General features: G+C 41.4%; 1 long non-coding RNA gene across 2 annotated transcripts in view; it reads right to left on the bottom strand.

Annotated features, from left to right (window-relative positions):
• Positions 1 to 725: 725 nt before the first annotated feature.
• The window catches only part of LOC121659356, a 22,105-nt gene continuing 608 nt past the window's right edge, over positions 726 to 22,222 (bottom strand). Inside the window, exons 2-3 of one of the 2 annotated variants that reach the window (XR_006014294.1) lie at positions 6,027 to 21,819; positions 726 to 1,259 (exon numbers count right to left, since the gene is read on the bottom strand). This is a non-coding gene — a long non-coding RNA (uncharacterized LOC121659356). The remainder of the gene's footprint in view (positions 1,260 to 6,026; positions 21,820 to 22,222) is intronic. The other variant, XR_006014295.1, reaches the window with a different exon arrangement.

Raw genomic sequence — 22,222 nt, 5'->3', positions numbered from 1 at the left:
GCACAGGGTTTAATGAGAGTTAGCACTTTCCCTTCCCACATGATTAAACTGATGACATCTATAAGCACACATATAAACCCCCTGGAATTGTATATTATGAAACATTTGAGGCAAAATTTCTGATAACTGTGGTATGAGAATATTATGCTCTAAAAATAAAATGCAGAATAGGATTAATGGTATTTAAGACACTTAATAGCTCAGAATCTAGGCAGACATGAAGCAGCACACAGATTTCTTTGAACCAAGTATGACTAAGTCTTTGACTGATTTAAGCACTTGATCTGTATCTCATAATTCTAGGAACACAGCAAGCCTTTTTCTGCTTAGATGTTTTAAGTGGTGAATCTTGTATGCCAGGTAAGCATCTGCTTTCATTATGGTTGTTCTGGTTCCTAAGAAACAAAGCACTCTGGCTTTAAAAGTTTCCTCTAGTTCCTTTCCAATTCTATTAATAAAAATTGTGGAATATATTTCATTTGAATAAAAATATCACATACATTTTTCTGCAACTTATTCCTGGGAGAATTATTTTTGCTTTTGCAAAAGCAAAATATTTCTGTATCACAGTACTAACACAAACCGTCAACATAACCAGTCAATCTCTGACCCGACCTTCTGCTGTCATAAACAGGACCACAATAATGTACAACTCCATTACTGAGCTGATCTTCAGGTATTTCAGTATTTCTTTACTGGGCTGCTAGATAAGAAATAAATAATAATTAACACACATCACAAGAGATGCTTTAATTGCTTTGACAGTTAGACCCACTGAGGGTGAAGTTTTCTGACTTGAACTTACACGTCTTATCTGAGCCTGCTTTCTCCCATCTGAAAACTGAAGAACCTTCATGAATCTGTGAAGCAAGGCCTTTATTGGTTGAAGTTTTCTTAATTCCTCCTGTAGATCTCACCTCTTGCAATAAAATGTTCATGGAAAATTCTATTCAAACCCTTTCTGTTCTTCTTAATAAATGAGCATTCAGGTAGCTGATTGTAGTGGGAAATGGAAATTACACAGAACAGTGCAAAAGATTACTACTTTCTATTTAGATAAATATGATACATATTCCTTGAAAAAAAGAATATTGTAGAACTTCCAGGCTCTTTCGCCAGTTCAATTTGCTGTCACTGAACTCTCTGATGATATTATTTGCCTAGGTCTTCTTTCCTTCCAGTCTTTTCGTTCCGTTTCGAGGGCCTGTGCTGTTTTGCTCCATTAATGTTCTCCTCTGAGGAACTCAGTTTTACCACAGCTGCAGAAATACAAAGCAAGACAACCAAAAAGTTGTGTTGGTACCTTCATATTTTCATCCCATTCTGCTAATTTTCTCTTCAGGACTCTTCCTCCGTATCAAAACAACTGAACTATTCTCTTTTCCATGTCACAGACCCCAAGAAGCCCTTTTTTTTTCCCAAAACCCCTTCTCCTTGTCCCTAAATCCCTTCTTTCTTTTGATAAAATATTCCCCTTGTGCCTCCTGTCTATCTGCTCAGTACAGAGACTGGCACAAAAAAGTTGCCTTCTGCTCACCTCTGTGGTGTCTTCTGCCCTAGCACAAGTCCTACACAGCTCCAGTAGTGTCTTCCCACAAAGATGCTCAGTTTAACCCTTCGGCCAAAAAAATCCCTGGTATATTACCAGGTATTTTACCTTCAGGGCTCAGTTTCAGCACAACAGGCAGAGAGGAATCACCAGCCCTGCCTGAAGGATGAACCTCCAATAGTCACATTTTTACTGGAACTTTCTTGTATTTTGCAAGTGTTTTTTAAACAAGTTCCCTATTTTTGTGTCTGTCTAGGTTTCAAGTTTAGGATTTTGCTGAAATAAATTAGATCTAATTAATGAAGAATTTGTTACCATGTGTCTCACAGTCATTCTCAAAAAACAAAACAAAAAAACCCTGAAACCTTTGTCAGCATGTTTTCTGCGGACATAAGAAAGTAATTTGGACTAGGTGATTCACTGTTTGTTCCTTTCCAGATGTAGTGTTCACTATAAAAAAATAAAGGTCTTTGTTTTAAATGCCCTGCAAAACAACAGTAGCTGTTTTCACAGACTAATTTTTCTACTCCTTAAGAAATATTGATAAAGGAATCAAATTACCAAGACTCTCCTCAGCTTCTTGTATCACATGCACAAAACTTCAGTAAGTTCAAAGCACACCATTTAAATACAGAACATTATTTAAAATGAAGCACGTGCAAGAAGGAGCTCAACTAAGTCTGCAGTCTGACTAATTATTGCTAAGCAATTAATCACTGAAGCTTGTCAGGTAAAAGCAGAACATTAAGTCAAAACATGATCATATTACATTTACAAATCTCAGGTACCACCCTGACTTTTTTATTTCCTTGGACCAGGTTTCACAGGACCTTGGTGCTTTCTGGTAATCCTGATATATCTATAGCTGACTTCAGAAGTGGCCCTAACTGGGACAGCTTTTCACAGAAGACCTTGGCAGGAAGAATACAGCAGCAAAACATCCAAAAAAAAGGCTTCTCAGTTTATGTGGGGTTGTTACATGAGACTTTCTTCTGGGTTGGGATATAGATCTAGAGCAGTCTTGTTCTTAATATCCAGGTTAATCATCGAGAACAGTACAAACAATGGTATTTAAATTAAGTAGAGTAAACAGCAATTTTGAGTCATGCTGTTGCTCTCTCCCTTCTAACATGCTGTATGCTGTGGCTGAACCATCCAACATCTGGACTGTGAATATAATGCTGCCAAAGCTGTACTTGGTGGTTGCCAAACTGTTGAGCCCACGTGTAGCTTCGCAGCTTGATATCCAGGGAGCCCAACTATGATTCAAATTCTGAAAAGTCACCAGGTCTATGGTTGCAATATGATTCAGCAGTTTGGAGGCGAGCCTTCTTAAGTTAAAAAAAAAGAAAACAGCAACAAAAAAAGCCACAGCTGAGCTGACCATATATGGCATACAACTAGCAAAGAAGCAAACTTCTTGAACACCTTCACAACAGAGCTCCATAACTTGACTGGATGGTACAAAACATGGCTTATCACAAGCATCGGGCTAAATTCTGCTCCCCTAACAACTGTGGAAACTCAGATGAACTCCGCTAATTTCAGCGATACACAGCCTGTTTAAATATGAATGTACAGAAGTTCCTCAACATGCCTCTTGCTGGCACTCTTTGAGATAAGCTTGAAGTCATTAACCAGGTAGAGAGCAGCATCCTTACAGAAGAATGCCTCCAGTGGTATTCCAGGAACTTAGCTACAGAGGTAGACTCATTCCCTATCACACAGATATACTTGATTTGTAAATGAATTAAGCATTGTGAATTGATCAGGAAAAAAAAACAGGTTCTGCACACACACAGAATGCACGAGGAGCCTCAGTCTTACATCAATTGCTCTGTGCACTCCAGGATCATTTACACATACATAAAAGATGACCATATCTTTCCAAAACGAGGTGTCTACTGGCCTGGTACATGGAAGGGCTCAGCTGCTGATTCACATTGCAAAGCCTATTTCTCAAACTTGTCTCCTTGCCTTCTAGCAGATATAAATAGCTAAAACATGACTTTTTTCTTGATTTACTGATTGTTCAGGTGGACCAGCACTGCACCAAGGCATGACAGTCCTCAAAACTCATCCTGTGCTGCTCAGCCCTGCCTAGTCAGACAGTTGAGACAACATCCTTCTATGTGTATTGCCTTCATTTCTTCTGGTGATGATGCTTACTCTTCCTTTGCCAAGTAGAGTGGCTTGACTAATATTCTCTACTCCCAGAAAAATACATGCTCAGTCATTTGGGAAATTAAAAAAAAAAAAAAGGGGTGAAATAAATGCTGCTCCAATTGAAGTTGAGTGGTTTGTTCAACACTACAAAATGTTGCTCTAGGAAAGCTTCCTTTTAACATAATAAATGCAACAAATGGAGTCCCCTTTTTTCTCATTCCCTTCTCTTTAATAGTAATTAAATGAAGTGGAGATTGTGAGGTAAAACCAAGCACATCTGGGTCAATTAGCATGGAAAGTCAATTCTTTAAAACCTGAAGGATGCATCTGGGAATCGTGCACTTCACAGCACGAATCTCAGGGCAGTGCTGCACTCTCAGCAACTCAACTCAATTAAGCCATTACGTGGTTCTTTAAATCTGGGGATCCGGGGGAATTGGTTAATTGTCTGCTTGTCATAGTTCCTCCTCAGGGAGCATGTAAACGTCTTCTGTTTCTCCTATAGATGTGTGGTGCATGTAAGAACAATCCATTTTAGCTGACTTATTCAAAGCTTATTTCTCCCGTGGGAAAATTAATCTTCCACCTCAAACACTCAGAACAAAGCGCTCCAGTGGAAACAAACCATGCCATCAATGTGAAATAGGTTTTCAATGACTACAGTCGAGTTTATATTTCCTTTTCTTTACAAGGCTCAACTATTTCTCCCTGCTTTCACTTGTTCCTAACTTTCACAATCAAACTTCTCAGGCCTGTGATAGAGTTTCACCATTCTCTGCAGCTATGGGCAGCTCTGACACACCCTTGGACTTACCTAATGCACTGTAAGTCACCCGCTGACTTTACAGTCAGCAGACCCCCAGCAAGCCATCTAAACATTTATGAAGTGCTTAACTCCATGGACAGGGCTGAGTGCCTCCAGAGGATAACTCATCCCACATCCAGATAGTTGTGGAGAATGGCACATCAGGGGATGTCCTGATTGAGAGCTGTTCTGGATTCACTGAACTAAGAGATCTACTTAAGAGCTCTTTAACAGCCAGCCTAAGGCAGACATTCCACTTTTAGACAACAAAATTAGTGAGCTTAATCCCACCTACATCTCCTCACTGCTGTGACTGTGACAACCACTCAGGAAAGACAGACTGCTGTCCCTGTTTCACCATACCACAACAGTGAGTTCCTCCTCATGTGCACACAAGCAGCTGCTTTCACTCTTATTTTGCTCCATGTTTCAGACTGCTAAACATCCAAAATCTCTAGCTGGCCTCAGCGGGAGATGGTTGCTGGGTGCTCGGGATTGTGGAAACAAGTCATCCCATTTAGCCCCTAAATATGGATTTAGAAGGCTAACTTTAGCTTCAGATTTTTTTTAAACTTGGCATGGTATTAAAATCCATCCATGGGGCGAGTTAATTTTTTACCATCAAAGAGTAGTAAAACAACTTCTCCAAGGTCATACAGCAGGATGACTAGGATTAGAATGCCACAAATTCCATGTGTTATAACCAGAAAATTATTCTGTTTCCTAAATGTAACATAATTGGGATACAGTCTGATAAATGGAGACTGAGTAAGCCACACTAAATCTACTGATGTGTTCTGCAACGTCTGGATGCATCCCCAACCCTAGCTATGAAAGGAAATGTAATTATGGTAATGAGAAAGTGCAGTCCACCCATCATTTGGGTTACCACACGCATACGTAACCAATTCCAAATATAGAACGGAGCAATGTCTCCTACACTCTTATCTCCCATTGGATCCCTTTTCCTTAAGTTATATGCTTGCCATCTTTTCCTCTGACAGGAGAAACAATCTATTTTGGTGTATGCACAGCAGCTGAAGGGCTATCACGTCTGTCAGGACACGGGGAACAGCTGCAGGACATTCACCAAAGAGCTGCCTTTGGGGGCAGACACCTTCCCTTGCCCACATAGATGTAACCAGTGTTTGCTCAGGCGCAATGCTGGGGACGAAGGAGGGAAGCTAAGCCTGAGGAAGAACGTTCAAGGAGGAGAGGAAGATCAAGAAGCCAGAGAATTTTATAAAGCACCCTTGTGTTTTGAAACCTATGCCAATTTTAAAAATGAGGGGTATGTCTCTTAGTGCAGCCTAAGACATGAATGCAAGGTAGTGTAGAGATTCAGAAGCCTTATTTAAACATCCTAGTTTGGCTCCAGAGAAGCGGAACAGCATAGCACACAGTCCAGGCTAACTTACACAGCTCTGCCATGGCAGTTTAGACCAGTCAGAGCCTCAGGTGTCTAAAGGTCTCTGTACAGCGGTGTCCTCAGCATGCATCACTCACTTAGTTTACATCATCTGGAGGACGTGTCTTCACGAGTGGTGCAATGTGTGAGTGTAACTTAAAAATTTCAGCTGTGGCTCCAGAGTACGTGCAAGGGATCCTGATGACAAACATTCTGGCTCTCCTGCGTGTCTGCAATCCAGGGACATAATGCCAGACACTTTTCCTCCTGTGGTGGACCAGCATGTACTTATTTTTGTGCACCTCAGCTTGCCTTGGTTACGAAAGAGAGAGGAAATATTTTATTAATTTTCATCTCCTAAACCAGAGTGCGGCAGATAGCTAGACTTCCAGTTCCACCAAGTTTCTGCAGGAAAAGGAGAAATGGGTCATTGTCAGGTGTTTATAAAAGTATTCAGAGGTATCTAAAGCTGAAAAATTGTTCTGAGTCTAACTTAAAAAATATTAGTATCTTTAGGCTGTCATGCCTAGATATTTGTCCTGAGTTAAGGAGTATAATCAGATATAGCAGAGACAGCAGGAAGAATTAGAGAACTGGATAGTGACCTGCACATCCCCACACAAGGCTTCTTGGAAGTGCCCTGTGCTAAGCAACAGCATGTCACAGCAAAGTAATCCCAGAACACGGCAGGGGCAGCCAGTCCCAGTGCGCTGGTCACAGCTCCACCAGCATTCAGTGCTTTCGGACACAGTCACACATCAGGGCTTGAAGGGACTCTCTGTCCACTCTCCACCCACAATGTAAGCAGCACCACAGCTCTGTTCTCAGTGAAAATAACACTAAATGTACGTGCATCTGGACCAATTGTCAGGGTGTTGTAGATTCAAGATACTTTAATTTCCTTCTTAGAAAACAAAGGAAGAGAAAAATCAGCAAACTGCCTCTTATACCCTCTGTCTTTCTTATTGCCTGGAATGAACAAAGATGGTGCCTGATAAGCCATGGATGCAAGAATAAAAATAGGGAAGGACTAGAGCAATCCCAGTAAATTCAATCCAGCCAAGTCAACAGCAACTTGAAAACTTTCTGGATGCTCCACAACCCACACGCAAGAGTTCCTCCAGTCCACTTTCTGCTACCAATGTATCTGCATCCCAAAGTTAACACAGAAAGAGGCCAGTAGAGGCTGAATTGCTTCCTGGCACAAGGTAGCATGGACTCTACAGCTGAATATACACGATATACCAGTTGAGGAAGGGACTGACTATTGAATGGCAACTGCATGTACCATAGTCAGTGCCTGACTGCCCTGCATGTCCTTTGCTGTAGCCTGCTGTCCTGGTTCAGAGATTATGTGAGATGCTGCTACCATGTTTATGTTGGCTTCACTTTGATGCGAGTGACTACATGAAATGCCACACATGCGCACACAGGCACACGCACACCCCAAAGACAGGCCTTCTTCCAGGGCTGTCAACAGCACCTTTAAAAAGTTGTATATGCAACTTAAAAAAAAAAAAAAGAAAAAAAAGCCATTTTGAAGAACTGATTTTTCTTACCTTTCTTCAGAAAGAGCTCTAGCACCCTCCAACACTCAGGGCAGCACAAAAACCCGGTATGTTCATCTTGGTATTTGAAGCACATACACACATATGAACATACATGCACACACTTATGCAGACCCAAAACTCTCTCCCCAGGAATGTGGCCTTCCCTTTTCAGGTACGTACCAATAGGAATGCATACACTGAAGAAACAGAAGCAGAAAAATCATGTTTTTCACACAGCTGTTTATTCTGCTTGCAGGAGCTCCTTTTCCAGCCACAGGCAAGGGTGGAATCCAGAGAAGCCAAAGGCAGTTGTGGCGGGATGTAAATGAGACCACACCTTCCAAACACACTCCAATCATAAGGGAAGAGCATGGATGTAAATAAAACCACACCTTTGCTGGACCAGCCTTCTCTTCTTACGTAAAACAGTTTCCATGTAAATAAGGCCACTCCTTTGGATGAGCTGCCTATTTCCATTTGTGAGGAGAGGCATGTAGGCAAGGCCAAGCCCTTTCACAAACTCTTAAGTAAAACTTTGAGAGGATTATAAGTTTTGCCCTTGTCTGGCTCAGAGAAGACTAGTTCCTTCTTTGGAAAGAACTTTATTGCTCAGAGTGGGATCTGATGAGCCAGCACATATCTTTCCTCAGTCTTCCTGTCAGGCACTGAAGACTGCTTTATGAACAAACTGCTCATAGAACATGGATACCCATTTTAACATGCAACTTTTACCTTGCATTGATAAGCCTTTACGCTGACATTAGATGGGTGCCTTCCTTTCACCTGGGCAGAATTTAAAAGTGCAGCAATGGAAATAGTGAGATCCTTCTGCATTTTCTCCATTTTCTCTTATATCCTTCTTTCCACATGCCCATCCAAATCTGATTTCAAGATTTCCAACCCAGATCAAATGCAAGCAGCTTGTCCCAAAAGGTAAAGAACTAAACTGCAGCCAGGCTTCAGCATAACTTTTTCCAGATGTCAGAGCTCACTATAATCATCATCAATTTTGGTTTGGGTCAACAAGCAACATAAGTGTCAGTAAAACCTTACTATCACTGAGAGTCTTTAGCTACTTGGAAACACTTCAGATGTCTAGGTTAGGAAGACAAACAACTTGAAGGCATTCTGAGGGAAAAAACACAGTTCTCATCTATACTCCTCACATGAAGAAAGTCCTGGAGGAATGAAAAAGGCAGACTCAGTTTCCTAGAACAAGATATATGAGACAGAGTGAAAGTGCTTACAGTGGCACACACTTTAGCCAGAAAGGTGGTTTTTAATAAAATTGGGAAATGGTGTACTGCATTCCCACAGAAATGGTGGAAACACAGATGTTGTCCCAGTTTAGGAAAAAAAATTGTCCACATTTTTGATGTTTGCACCAAAGGAAAAAATGCTGCTTTGAACATTTGAAGGAAGACTACTAGAGGATACCAATACTATCCATGGCATGCCAGGATCTGTCAACATTTTCTTTATAAATCCATCTTTCAAGAGAGTCTAAATAGGCTTTAAATAACTATAGTTGGGACCAAAACCTGGATTGTGAGATCCCTGGAAACAAATCTGCATCTGGCTGTTTACAAAATTCTAGTCTAGAGAGACCATGAGAGCGAAAGAGGGATAACTTCTAGTGGTTGAAGGTATCTATCTTGTTTGTGCTGCTAATCAGTGATCAGCAACCAAAAAGGATGTTTGGAATCTGTGCTGATGAACACCCAGAAGTATGCATGCACATTTAGCCATCTCCTCCAGCATTTTCTTCTTAAACATAACACAGGCTGTCTTGTGATATATCTGGAGCTCACAGTTCCAGAGATATCCTGGACAAAACTCAGCAAGAACCACAGCAGGAAAAGAAAGATTCACAAACAATCTTGATTTTTAGAAAAGAATTATTTCATGCCCAGGCTTAAAACTAAGCTATGTCTAAACCACAATTATTATAATAGTTCAATGAACCAGCTCATTAGGCTTAAAGAGTAGCACTCAAACAAAATCTTATATGCAGTTTTCCTTGTCTGAGCCAGTCCCCCAAAAGTGCCTACCTACCCTAAAGCTGTACACTTTAATGAGAGACAGAAAGGAAGTAAAACGAAAAATGGAGTCATAGGACAGGTCTGATCTAGCAGATTTTTTATTTAATGGACTGAGTATACCAATTCCCATCCACCTCTCCTGCCTCACTGCACTGTTCAGTGGCCCTGGCCCTCTCACACACTTGTAGCATGTTCCAGCTATTAGCCTCTACAGCTTCCTTCAACTTACATAGCTGTAAAAATAAAAAAAGTCAATGGTGAAGTCCATTAATGTTTTGCTTTACCAGGATAATTAGGTGTTGGGCAGAACAGCAACTGGTCCTGGTGCAAAACCCACCATAGTCTGCTCTTGCAGTAACTGCTCCACACGTTTTTCTGCTCTACAGTTTGTTGAACTTCCCCCTCAGCACTTTACTTTCTTGTTATTTCTGCTCCAGTTTATGCCACGCACCTCTTCTTCCTCAGTCTTCCTTTCAACAGCAACACCCCTAAAGTAAACCACCTTACCTGCACTCTGAGGAAATATCCATCCCAGGTTATTGGTTCTCCCCTATTTTACCAGATTTTACAAGCTCTTTTGCACAAACCTGCTCTTAATCTGTGTGGCACAATTGGCAAAATCTGGACCCAAGAATGGTCTCTTCACACAGAAGCTGTGTTTTACTGGGCATTCCTGCAACACTGCACACAACTGGTATCCTTTGCACATTAGTTTACTATTAAAAATGTCTTACCCCATCAATTATGCCTCAAACCTACTAGTTCAACAAATTATATAAATCCCTACATTTTAATTAGCTTATTAGCTAGATCTTTTAGGAAGATGCTCTCTTAAACTCTTAGGCTTACCACAGAATTCTTTTGTGAACCAAATCTATATAACAGTATCTGAGAGAAACTTTGAAACAATATATTACAAGAGAGAAACTGCAGTTAGTGAGAGACCAATAAACACACTGTAAATTCTGAGGGTTTTCACAAGAAACACTGAGTCGTGAATGACTATTCCAGAAATGGAAAAATAGAGAGTCTCTTGACATCCAAATAGGGTGAACAGGCAGCGGTCCAACAAACAAATCAGAAGTGGAAAGAGAAAAAAAATACTTTTTGGATCCAAATAGTTTCAAAAATGAAAACAGGGATTAAAAAACAAGAATTAAAACATGGGAAGCTGAAGTCTATTCCCATGTTTTATTGCGCCACTTGAAAGAAAGCTAAATGCTGGCTCTGTCCTGATGAGAAGCAACATCCTCTGTTTTTCTGCCAATTTTAGATAAGACTCACTGTCAAAAATGGGGTTTAAAATAGGATGGGATTTAAATCAGTGCACAGATAGAGAGGTCATGCTGCTTCTTCTTCTTTCATCAAATGCAGGGGTGGCTTTCCTAACTTGTGTACTCTGGAGGTAGCAGACCAGGTAGATAATACTCTCCCCTCAGCTCTTCCCCATGCCACTTTGCAAAGCAGGGAGTCTACAAGGGCAGCTGCTGGTGACACTGACAAGTGCTGAATGCTACTGCCCATGGCTGTGAAAGGCAGGAAAAACCCCTGAAGGAATAACCTGCAGCAGCCCTCTGCCCTGCAGGCACTAGCAACGCAGTCTACACTAGAGCCCTCTGAAAATGTCTCTGGCACATCACCCTTCTGGGCCATGCTTGAGGGCTTATGGCAGAAACCCAAATATTACTAGTTTGGAGAGATGTTCAGTGTTAGAACACTTAGATTAAACTCAAGAAACACAAAATGGTCCGGAAGCAGCTGTGAGGGGAGGTAAGGTCCTTGTGTGCGAGGGCCATCAGAAAACAGTTTGGTACCCTCGGGTCTCCAAAGAAGATCTTACCAGACTCAATCCCTGCAGCTGTGCCTCAGAAACTCCCCCTGCAACTCCAGAAGAGAAAAAGCACGACAAACAACTACTGTTTCTTTACAGGTAGCAAAGCTTCCACCCACACTCCTAACTAAACTGTACACTCAAGTACAGGACTCACGTGAAAGCACAGAAAATGCAGAATGATGGCTGAAGGTCTCCAAGGCAGCCATCAGTGATTGATCCCTACCTGCTGGACTCACTGGCCTGTACCCAACACTGACCCTTTGAACTGCCTAACCTAGGGCTCTGTACTGCAGACACTCACAGTGGGATTTGGTTTAGTAAAAGCTACAGTGACAGAAAATGGTAAAACTGCATTACCAAATTTGCTTTTACATAATAGACTTTCATGAGTCTAAACAAATCCTTGAGTATTTTTAAGTGTTCCCTGATGTGGGCCAGAAAATGTTTTTTCTGCTCTTTGAAGAACACTGGCTTTCCAAACATGTCTGCAGCCCTACTTACAGTGATAGACATTAAAAAAATGTCACTCAAAGTGAAAATTTTAAAAGTGTTTTTGAAAAAAATCAAGACCAGTAGGTCATTAACACAAAGAGGATTCGAAATCAATTCCCCCAACATTTCTCCCTTCCAAAATCAAACCAAATCATTGACATGTTTCAGAACAAAAGAATTCCGATTTTTTTCTCAGCTTCATTTTGCTGAAAATCAACACAAGAAATGCAGAGGGTCTATTTCATCAGGATTTCTCTTTCTAATGAAAACAAATTTCAATCAAAGCTCCCCAGTTGTCCTAGAAACTTAAGAAGAAAAGACTAGAAATGTTCCTGGTGTCTTTGTCTCTCAGTTGAGAAAATCATAGGCTCTATAAACTGCATAAGACAGATGAACAGATAGGCAAGCAGATGCTCACAATTTTGAAGACACACCAAAAAAATAGTCCTGGAATACTGAAGGGGATTTTCATAGCCTGTGTGTAGTTCTGACTGGTTTTCCAACTGGAAAACAAATATCTAATTGCCTTATATACTCTTAAAAAAAAAAAAAAGCCGTCATTATTTTAAAGTGTGTTGATCATAGTTTATTTTTAGATCTGACAAACCACAGAAACATCTCCAAAAATATTCTAAAGAAACACAGTGACCTTCCCAGCTTGGAAAGCAGAGTTGTTTTAACAACATACTCCAAGCTATGGTACAGGCTAAACAAATCTGTAAGACCCTTTGATGGCCTTCCCAAAAGTCTTCCACATTCACCTATACACTGTTTTATGAAAACTTGTCACCTAGGCTAGCAAAGGTAGTCTTAATTATCAGCTCATACTCAGAAGCAGAGCAAGGAGTCACCGACTGAGGAGGAGAGCATTGCTCTGGAGACAGAAAAGGATGCTTGTGGGAACGTGGGCTGCAGTGGTGAAGAGCGACAGCCAGCTTTGCGTCTATGCTCGAGAGGATGCAGTTCACTGAACACACAGGCAAAATGAGGAAAGGTGGTGAAAAGGCACTGGAACTCAATCGGGGAAAATGATGGTCAGGAAAAGGAGAAAGTTTCCAAAATGAACGGGGATTTGATGCACAAATGATGCAAAAGTAAGTGAATACTTTGCAAGGTGCAAAGGGCAGAGGCAGGCAAGGAAGAAAGTTTTACCCCTCATGCTCTGGGGATGACATGTTACAGCTGGTCAGGCAGAGTGTCACTACTGCCCCATGGTCAATCTGCTGAAGCTATCTACAGCTGGGTGCTGTATTTTGTCTAACAATTATCTCCTCCCCTACACCTACTTACAAATTCAAAAGTTCCTTCCAAGCAAGTGCAGTCATCACGTAAGAGGATCACCCTAGGTCTATTTTCACCAGAAGTGTCCCAGTATCAACTCTTCACAAAAATTCTGGGCACTCTACTGTCTTAACCTGGGGAATTTTTTTCTCTCCAGCTTTCCTGTTATTCCCATCTTAATTCTCCCCAAAACTCTAATGCATTGGTTCACTTATTCTAGGATTATCAAATATGTTTTAACTCCTGCAACTATGTTCCTGCTTAGCTTTCTTGATAAATATCTGTAGAAGAGAACATCTTGTTACCTTGGTGCTTTTTTTTTGTTTTCATATTAAGATTATTTTTCTTTAATGATTAAATAATGAGAATGTACTGTTCTGTGTTTGCCTGAAGCAAAAGCAGGAAAAATTAAGGAATTTTGAGTGAAAACATAACTTTGGCAAGATTTGATCTGGTGGCCTTCAAGAAATAAAAATTAGACACCTCATCTATTCACCTAATTTGACTTGAAATACAGCATGTGTGTTTTTCTTGACACAATTATATAATAAAATGTCAAAAGTGCACAAGGAATCAGCTCTGGACACAATGTAAAATCAAGACTCTGCAGGAACAAACCTGTCACCTCTAGCAGCAGAAACACACATCTATTCCTTTTCAACGAGAAGAATGATTCAATTACACTACAGCGACTATGCTGTCCATTCATCCTAAACCACAATCAAGAGTCAAAACAGAAGGGCTGACATATCAAGTAGAAGTGTTGGACTCAAAAAAGATTGCTGCAATTTCCCTCAAACTTACTTACTCTCTTTTTCTTTTCTCTCCTGAAAAGAATAAAGTGGAAAATGGAAAACCCATAGAAACTGGAATTACAAAGCACCTAATGCTGGTTTTGCTCTTGGTTTTGTCTTTGTACATGTATTGATTCTTCAAATGTTACAAAACACATGCCATGTCCAGAATTAATATCTTGACACTGTGTTTTGTAAAAGCACTCTGACAGGGCCTAGGCTTTGTGACACTGTGACACTGACTCAGGTCAGTGTTCTCCAGGGTTTTATTACTGCAAGAGTCAGGGTGAGTGCAGTAAACTGTGGTACAAGCTTCACTGTGCTTCTGACTTTAATCCCTTCTATAACTAAGGGAAAAATTAAAAGTTGCTCTGAATTTATTTAATTTTATCATTTTCTGTTTGCATTTTTATGTTTGGTTAACTTTCCGAATTTGCAACAACCACCCTAATTAAAAACAAGAAACCTGAGGTTTAGGCATAAGTTTGGAAAATGTATATTTTTTTAATCTTGGATGTTTATTGTTGAGCAAAACCAGCCTTGCATTCCTTGAGAATTTCATTATACTTAACAAAGTTCCACTCAAACCTAGGCACATTACCTCCCAAAAGCATAAGCAAATTCCTTATGTCTTATTTGGAAATTGGACCAATAATTCTCTTTTTTGTGTCTGTTAAGAACAAGGTTGTGGAGCAGACACTGAATTTATCAATATGCTAAACACAAAGAATGTGGATTTCACTCAGGCTCCTTTTGATGATAGTTCAAAAGTCCAGGAATCACAGATATACAAAATGCACAAAAAAGTGTTACCCAAATAATGGTTTTTCTTCCCAACCTATTTTTGCCGTTAAAACCAAAAGCAAAGACTTGCCTGCCATATTCTCTTCTGTATTCTAAAATAACATATTTAGCACGTGTTACTGTTATTTCTCAGGTTACAGAAGCATGTGTGTTTCTCCTTTAATTCTTCCTTCATTCTCACTTACCCTACCTTGTTACAGATCTGTGCACTCAGATCCTGAGGACTTATAAAAGAAAATGTGCCTGATCCACTCCTTTCAGTTGTTCTCCTGATCATTAACAAGTTCCTGAAAATTATTTCGTTCTTTCCCAAAAATTGTTGACTAGGTTGTGCAGTGATAAAACTCCCTAACACAGACCCAAAAAGCAAGAAACTTGTAGTGTCTCCACTGTACCCCTCAATGCGGCTTGGTCCTGAGTGCAGCAGGGCAAGAGAAAACAAGGACTGGCTTCCAAAGGTGTGGAAAACAGGAGCACCCAGACTTCACTGCAGACACCTCTCTCTTCTTCTGGAAAATGAGTTTTCCCGTGGTTGTACTGACCTGAGCACGGTTTCTTGGTGGTGAAATACTGTAAAGGCAGTGGGAAGGAAGCTGCCAAGCCCACCTCATCCTTGGCTGCTTCATCTACACCACTCTCCTCACACACCATTTTCTCCACTTCCTCCGTTCCGCCCCACTCCACCGCAACCCTTCCCACACAAACACGTGTGCACCTCTCTCTTCAGCCCTGTTTAGCCTTTCCCACTCAGCACCTTGGCTGGTTTTCTCTGGGGACATGCTCAAATACAGCACATGGGTGAGAAGCTAACAGGAGCGATAAGTCCCTTTCCACCCTCTTGTATTACTCCAAAATCCAAGCCCACTCCTTCAACTCCCGCTCTTACAACCCCATCTCTGGCCACATCCCTCCCCTGCAGAACTGTACCAAATCCACTGGCAGGGCAGGATGGTGGCTGACAGCTGCGCTAGTGCTTCAGACTGTGCATTGCAAGAGCAGTTGTGGTCACACAAGGGACAAGAGAGCAAGCCTGCAGCCAGGGCCGAGGCACGAGGAACACATCCCCCTTCCCCATCCTGGCTGCACAGGGCCCATAGAGAGTCCAGTTACTCATCATGAAGCAGACAGGGTGGATTTCACCAACACTAACAGTCCCACAAAAACAACCCTTTTCTATCAAGTTGGCAAAACTTTTCCTCACTGTGTCCTCTGCCTTGCCTCTGCCTAGCATTTTTTCTCCATTAACCAAGAGCCCTAATGTGGGAAAAGCCTTTTGTCAGATGGGCAGGGATTTTGCAAGTACTTTACAACTCCCACATGTCATCTTCCCTCCTGAGGCAGGAAAACAATTCAGTCACATTCTCCTTACACCTGGACAGAAAAGCTGGTCGGAATGAATAAGAAAAACAGCGTGGTTTTGCAAAGCAGTGAACTATTCAGCTTATCCCAGCTCCTTTCTCCAACCAACCCTTTCATTCCTAGAACATCCACTCCTCTTTCGCCCCTGCTTTTCTCGCCGTGAGAGACTGGCCAGGGTACACACAAATACAGCACTTGCCTCGGTGGCTTCTTGGGCAGCACAGTCCTTTCCAAACTTCTACTCCCCCCTGTGGCAGCTTGATGGCAAAAAAGAAATAGCTCACTTCCCAAGTCTCATACTCCACTGTCACTCTTTGTAAGCCCTTGATCAAGAAAAATAAAGATATATGAAGGCCTAGGTGAGGTATCACTGAATTTAAGAAGGTAAAATAGGAAAACTGTTCCCAGGGAATTTGAAAATCAACCCTCTTTATCTTGTGAGTGACATAAGGAGGATGGTTCATATATGGTTTTAAAACTCACCTGAAATTTTTATTACAAAGTTTGTAACTCACAGAGGAACAATATTTAGGACAGATTTAAGATTTTCAAATACCTTGCAAAGCTTAGGCAATAAAGAAAGGCAGTTGATGAACTGTTTTTTCATCCCATGTCATAATTGAATCTTAAATAATCATACAGATCTGCCACGCTATTAAGGTTAGGCTTTTCCACAAGATCCACCCTGGATAGCTTCCTCACAAGAAATGCACCACAAATAACTTCTTAGGCTCAATCTTCACAATGACCCCATTGTCCAAAATGGCCAAAACAAACACCATACAGTAAAAATCTAACCTTGATTTCTATTTAAAACCCTTTAATAAAAGGGTTATAAATGGAGTAATATGCTCAGAAACACTTGCTGTTAGTGAGAGTCCTACCATTTTTACAACATCATGCTTATTACTTAAAAGCCACCCATCAATAAGACATCTGTAGCAACATGGTTGTAAACTCAAGACCTGGGACCATTGATGTTTAAAACAACTAGGTTTCCTCAATTAGTTCCTAAAGGAAATCAAAATATTTTAAACATGTCCCCACTTCCCTAACAATGCACATTTCTTGGAGTATCTGCTTTTCTCGTCTCCATGTGAAAAATGGTCTGACAGAGAATTTCCCACCAACACCAGAGGGATTAGCAGTCGAAGATGTTTTTCAGACCTGGCCCAGTAGTTGCTAAATTTCACACACATCCGTGGGTCAATAAGGAAGCCACCTTGGCTGTTGTAGGTTACATCCTAGTTTCCCTGCCTGCGTCACTTGTACAGATGTATTTACACAGGTCACATACCACACATCACTTGCTGAAAAAACAGACAGCCAAGCTGGCAGCTGAACCATGGGGAACCATTTTCCTGAAAAATCATCCAATCTCCAAAATCAGTGCCAATGCATTGAGGACATTATGTTCCTTTGCAGGTCAGCTGATGCAGTGTGCTTATGAAGTCCTGCGGAGGCATTACAGACCTACATAGTAAGCCAATTCCTCCATTTTCTCTGGAAGGAATGTGCTAACAGAAAAGCCCACTACACCAAAGTCAGTGAACTGAGGTTGCATCAAAAATGGGGGGGACATTTCTCTCTTTTCTTTTCTCCCCAAAGAAACCACTATTTGTCACCCATGCATGTACAAGTATTGACCCTATCCGATGAGACAACATGGAAAATGTATCCCACATGATTCTCCCCAGGCCTCTACTCCACAGCAGCTACAATATAAATTAAGAGATCACATAGTTTATGGCAAATCAAACTGCATTTGTCAAGGGAAGTCCCTAATTTGGTGAAATCTTTAATTAAACATCGATGGCTCAGCTTGGGGCAAAAAACCCACAAACCCTCGAAAGTTACACTGACATCTCCTGAAAAAAGCAGGTTGAAAAACTGAAAACAAGATCACATGCATTGTAGACTAAGCAGATCTGATTCATTCCTGCCCACATAATCCACCACAGAGTGGGAGGAAGTGTTCATCCAGCTGTTTTCCACGTGGTTCCTCTAAAAATCTCAAAAGGATTTCTGGTTCATGTTCTGAGTCAGTCCCTGGCCACATTTCCTCTCCAGCCAGCAACACTAACTTTTTATGAATTGTTAACCATTTATGGGACAATTGTCAAAGGAGTGGTTAGTGACTCACTGCAGTCCTACACCAGCTGACTTACTATAGCAAGAGCTTGCGAACCTCAGTCAAATCAGAGAAATAAACAAGTGAAAGCCTCCTCCCTCCATACTCACCTTCATGAGCTGAGGAAGGGCTCTACACTTCCCCACAAAAATCAGGACACAGCCAGCCTCCTCACAGATGCAGGGAATGCTGCTCCTACAGTGGTTTTAAGACCAGATCTATGGCAAATTTTTCAGAATAAAATCAGATAAACTGAATCTGAGGCTCAGTAGGTAAAGGACATTTGACTTCACACTACTTATAATCTCACTTTCATACAAATAGTAACTGTGCTTTGAATACCCGTTTAGATTATTCTACTTCCAGTAATCACTTTGCTGGTTTAAGACCACATACATTCACAAAACTCCAGTTACTTTTTAAGAATAAAGCCAAGTGCTTAAAGCAGCATTCTCAATGACTCTAGAAGTAACGAAATATTGCACGTTAACACATAAAGAATGACATTACAGAAAAAAACAAAACTCAGATCTGCAAATGGGAATTGCACCTGATGATTTTGCTTTAGCCCAATGGACTTGAACTTTTCAAGTCCCAGCATTTTGATGGCTAACAGTGCATTTAGTGAACTGCCCAACTGATGCTAGCAGAGAATCTGAACCAGTATCTTGAGGGATTTGGACTAGGTCCACCAGTTCAGCAGCAAATATTTCTATAGGCCCTAAGATATCCACTGCCTCTCCCCACCTTCTTATTCTGGTTCACTTTGGAGAAGAGCTAATGGCTGTCATTAGTAAGATTAGCTGACGTGAATTGTCACAGCTACAAGGTGAAAAGCTTTGTATCAGTCTAACCAAGCAGTAGAAATCACACAACATGGATAAGTTTCTTGACAGATCCTGGGAAATGTAGTCTTTGCTTTGCCTTTGTTGATTCATGAGCTCACGCATCTCCCCAGAAAAGGATGAGTAAAAGTTCAGCAAGTGGTCTACTTCAGAGCCCTTCCTATGCCTACAGATATGTAGAATAAGCTACCAGATAACTTCTAAGAAAGAGAAATACCAGGCAACCACATTAACGATGGAATAAATCTCTTTATTTTTATTCTGTGTCTATTTCTGAGCTAGCAGAGTAAGTCTTTCTTGGAATCTGCATTTTAAGCAAAAGCCTACTAACGTAACTTTAACCAGACCTCTCAGAATTTTGAGATATATTTATTACAATTTTAAAGAAATATCCTGGTGAGCGTTTTGGGAAAGGAACTAATTGGCACACTAAACCTGAGGCAAGACAGAAATGTCTGAAGCCAGCTACAAGCCTATCGTGATGATAAACAGCTCAGGGTCCAGATGTCCATATATGGCAAGACTTCCTATAAGACTGACAGTACTGTATGTGCATTGCGTATGGTTGTTGGATCAGATTCACATTCCTCGGGTATGTTTCTCTGGGAGCTTTTGATTTCCGCTTTGAGGCCTGGCTCAGACCTCCAATTGCTCTTATAAAAAAAATCAGTAACTGAAAGTTGAAAATGTGCAAGATTCTTTCTTTAAGTACACAAACACTCCAAGTCTAGCCACTTTCCTGTAGTCTTGCCAGGTTTTCACTATGTCTGATACCTGATCAAGTGACTTTTTGGGGGGAAGCAGGAAAAAAAAAAAGAAGGAAAAACACAAGAGAGGAATGTAGTAATCCACACCTGTACATTTTACAAGACTTCACCAACTGAAGCTGATGTAGACACACACATACCATATATAGCTGTGTAAACAAGTCTGCAAGGCCGGTATAGTGAATTCCTAGTTTCAGCAGAAAAAATATACTATCTTAAAAGCATGTGCTATATAAATACCTGCATGGAAGTCAAAATTAGTGCATTTTAATCATTTTATGCATCAATGCCAAGATGTACTTCTCCAACCTGTGGCCTTCTCAAGAGACACCTGGATGTGGTATCCGGGGATATAGTTTAGGGGTGATTATGGTGGTGTCACATTGCCAGTTGGACTAAATGATCTTGAAGGTCTCTTCCAACCTTGAGGATTCTGGGATTGTCATCAGAAAGGATAAGCTGAAGACTGACTGGAGTCTGAAAGAACTGCCTTTGCTTCCAGGTTCCCTTCGCCCCCGTGAGTAAATACACACACATAAATGAGGTACCCATTGTGACACATCTAACAACACAGAAACCAAGATGACCAAAAGGCACTCCCATGGACTCTGATTCTTACCCCCCTGCGTGTGCTGGCACAACTTCTAATTTAGTGGGCTAATGCCTGATCCACAGTGGTGCAAGACCAGAATTAGTTCTGAATTCAAACACCTATTCAAGTAGTTTTTCTCAGGGCAGCAAGTGTATGGGGCTTGCTGTACTTGGCCTGCAGTGGGAGGACTTAGGACAGATTTATCCTTTAATTTTGGATTTCCTGGCTTTCTGGTAATTTGTTACTTTTAAACATACTTTTTCTGTCAGTAAGATTCTTAGGTTTTGTTTAATAAAATTGTATCTCTGAAAAAACCTCTTACATGGAAAGTTATAAAACATGTCTAGAGCCTCTCTCTCTCTCTGATGTTCTCCTACCATATTTAGGCATTTAAAAAAGGCATTCTGTTTACCTGGTTACATTAGCATTTTGGTATGCATGTCATACATAGTTTGGTACACATACTATTTACCCAGCACTGAGGCCACTGGAGTCCTTCAAGTAAATACAGATTTTAGGAGACCTCATGATTTTGGGAACATACATTATTCACCATAACTATTCCTCTGGGATTTATTTTTTCTTTCAGAGCCAATCTCATTTCTTTTAATGGAGAATTTCAAGTAGAAGAAATTACATCCAAATGACTTTTCCAGACACAGTACAATGCTGGCAGAATATAAGTAACAGTTTTACAGTACAATAGTTCTACTGGGGCATTACATGGAAGACCTTCTTTTCCCCTCATGAATCCTGTGCATACATATTGCTGCATCATAGCATGGAAGCATGCCTAGATATGGAGGGATGGGAAGAAGTGGGGGGCGAGGGGGAATGGTAGTGGGGGAAAGCCTACATACAAAAGATGAGATCTCTTAAGGTAACTACCAGATTTCAGATTGCTTAATGTGATGCATTAAGCTGGTCTCTCTTACTAAACACTAACATACTTCCACAGGTCAAAAGCCAAAACATTGGCATTCCTTGCGTTAAGCAGAGGTCAAACAACATGACATCACTGAATATTCAAATAATACACAGCAGGCAGGGGAAGAGCCATCCTCCTGGCTAAAAAAAAAACCAACAAGCATCATAGCAGTTATCTGCAATGACTTAATCCAAGCCACAATGCTTAGGTCTTGGGTTCAGTCAAATACAAACCACAGTGTTAAGGTTTTGGCTGAGTGCAGCGGCATGCCATTCTCTTCTTGTTGTAATCCTGGGGCGGACCATCAGCAAGGTTGGGAAGCAGGGATGTGCGAGGAACGTGTTGCTCAGAAATGACAGCTGCACACACAGGCGGTGGGAAAATAATAGCCACTTCTTCCATGCTTCACACTCCACTCGCTGTGCCAAGTATTTCAGAGTAAATAGGCACTCTCTCTATTCATAGAGAGCATCTATTAGGGAAGGAACACATTACAAATATTCAGTATGATTCAGTGGTACACAGAGTCAATTTATACCCGGTAGTGTAATTATACCTTTCTTCGGTGGTACCAAAGCGCCGGGACCGTTCGCCGCCGGACACCGAGTACCCCGCGCCACCCCCGATCCACCCGCTCCGCGTCCCCTGTGCCCGAGGGAGGGACCGGGGGCGAGCGGGGAGCACAGGGGAAGGGAAATAGCGGATTCCCCCGAACGCCCCTGGCAACCGCCCCGCCGCCCCCCTCGCCCCTTCCCACCGGACCCGCCGCCCGCCTCGGAATAACGCGCTGCCGGGGGCGGGGAGCGGCCGGGAGCGCTGGCAGCGGCGGGGACTCACATTTAAAACACATCAAGACGAAAAATAAAAAACCGTAA

This window comes from Corvus kubaryi, unplaced genomic scaffold (assembly GCF_017639235.1).
Source record: "Corvus kubaryi isolate FWS band 111438036 unplaced genomic scaffold, C.kubaryi_AGA036_p1.0 split3-73, whole genome shotgun sequence".
Lineage (NCBI taxonomy): Eukaryota > Metazoa > Chordata > Aves > Passeriformes > Corvidae > Corvus > Corvus kubaryi.
The sequence above is the reverse complement of the archived record's forward strand: the minus strand, read 5'-3'. Positions and strand labels throughout refer to the sequence as shown.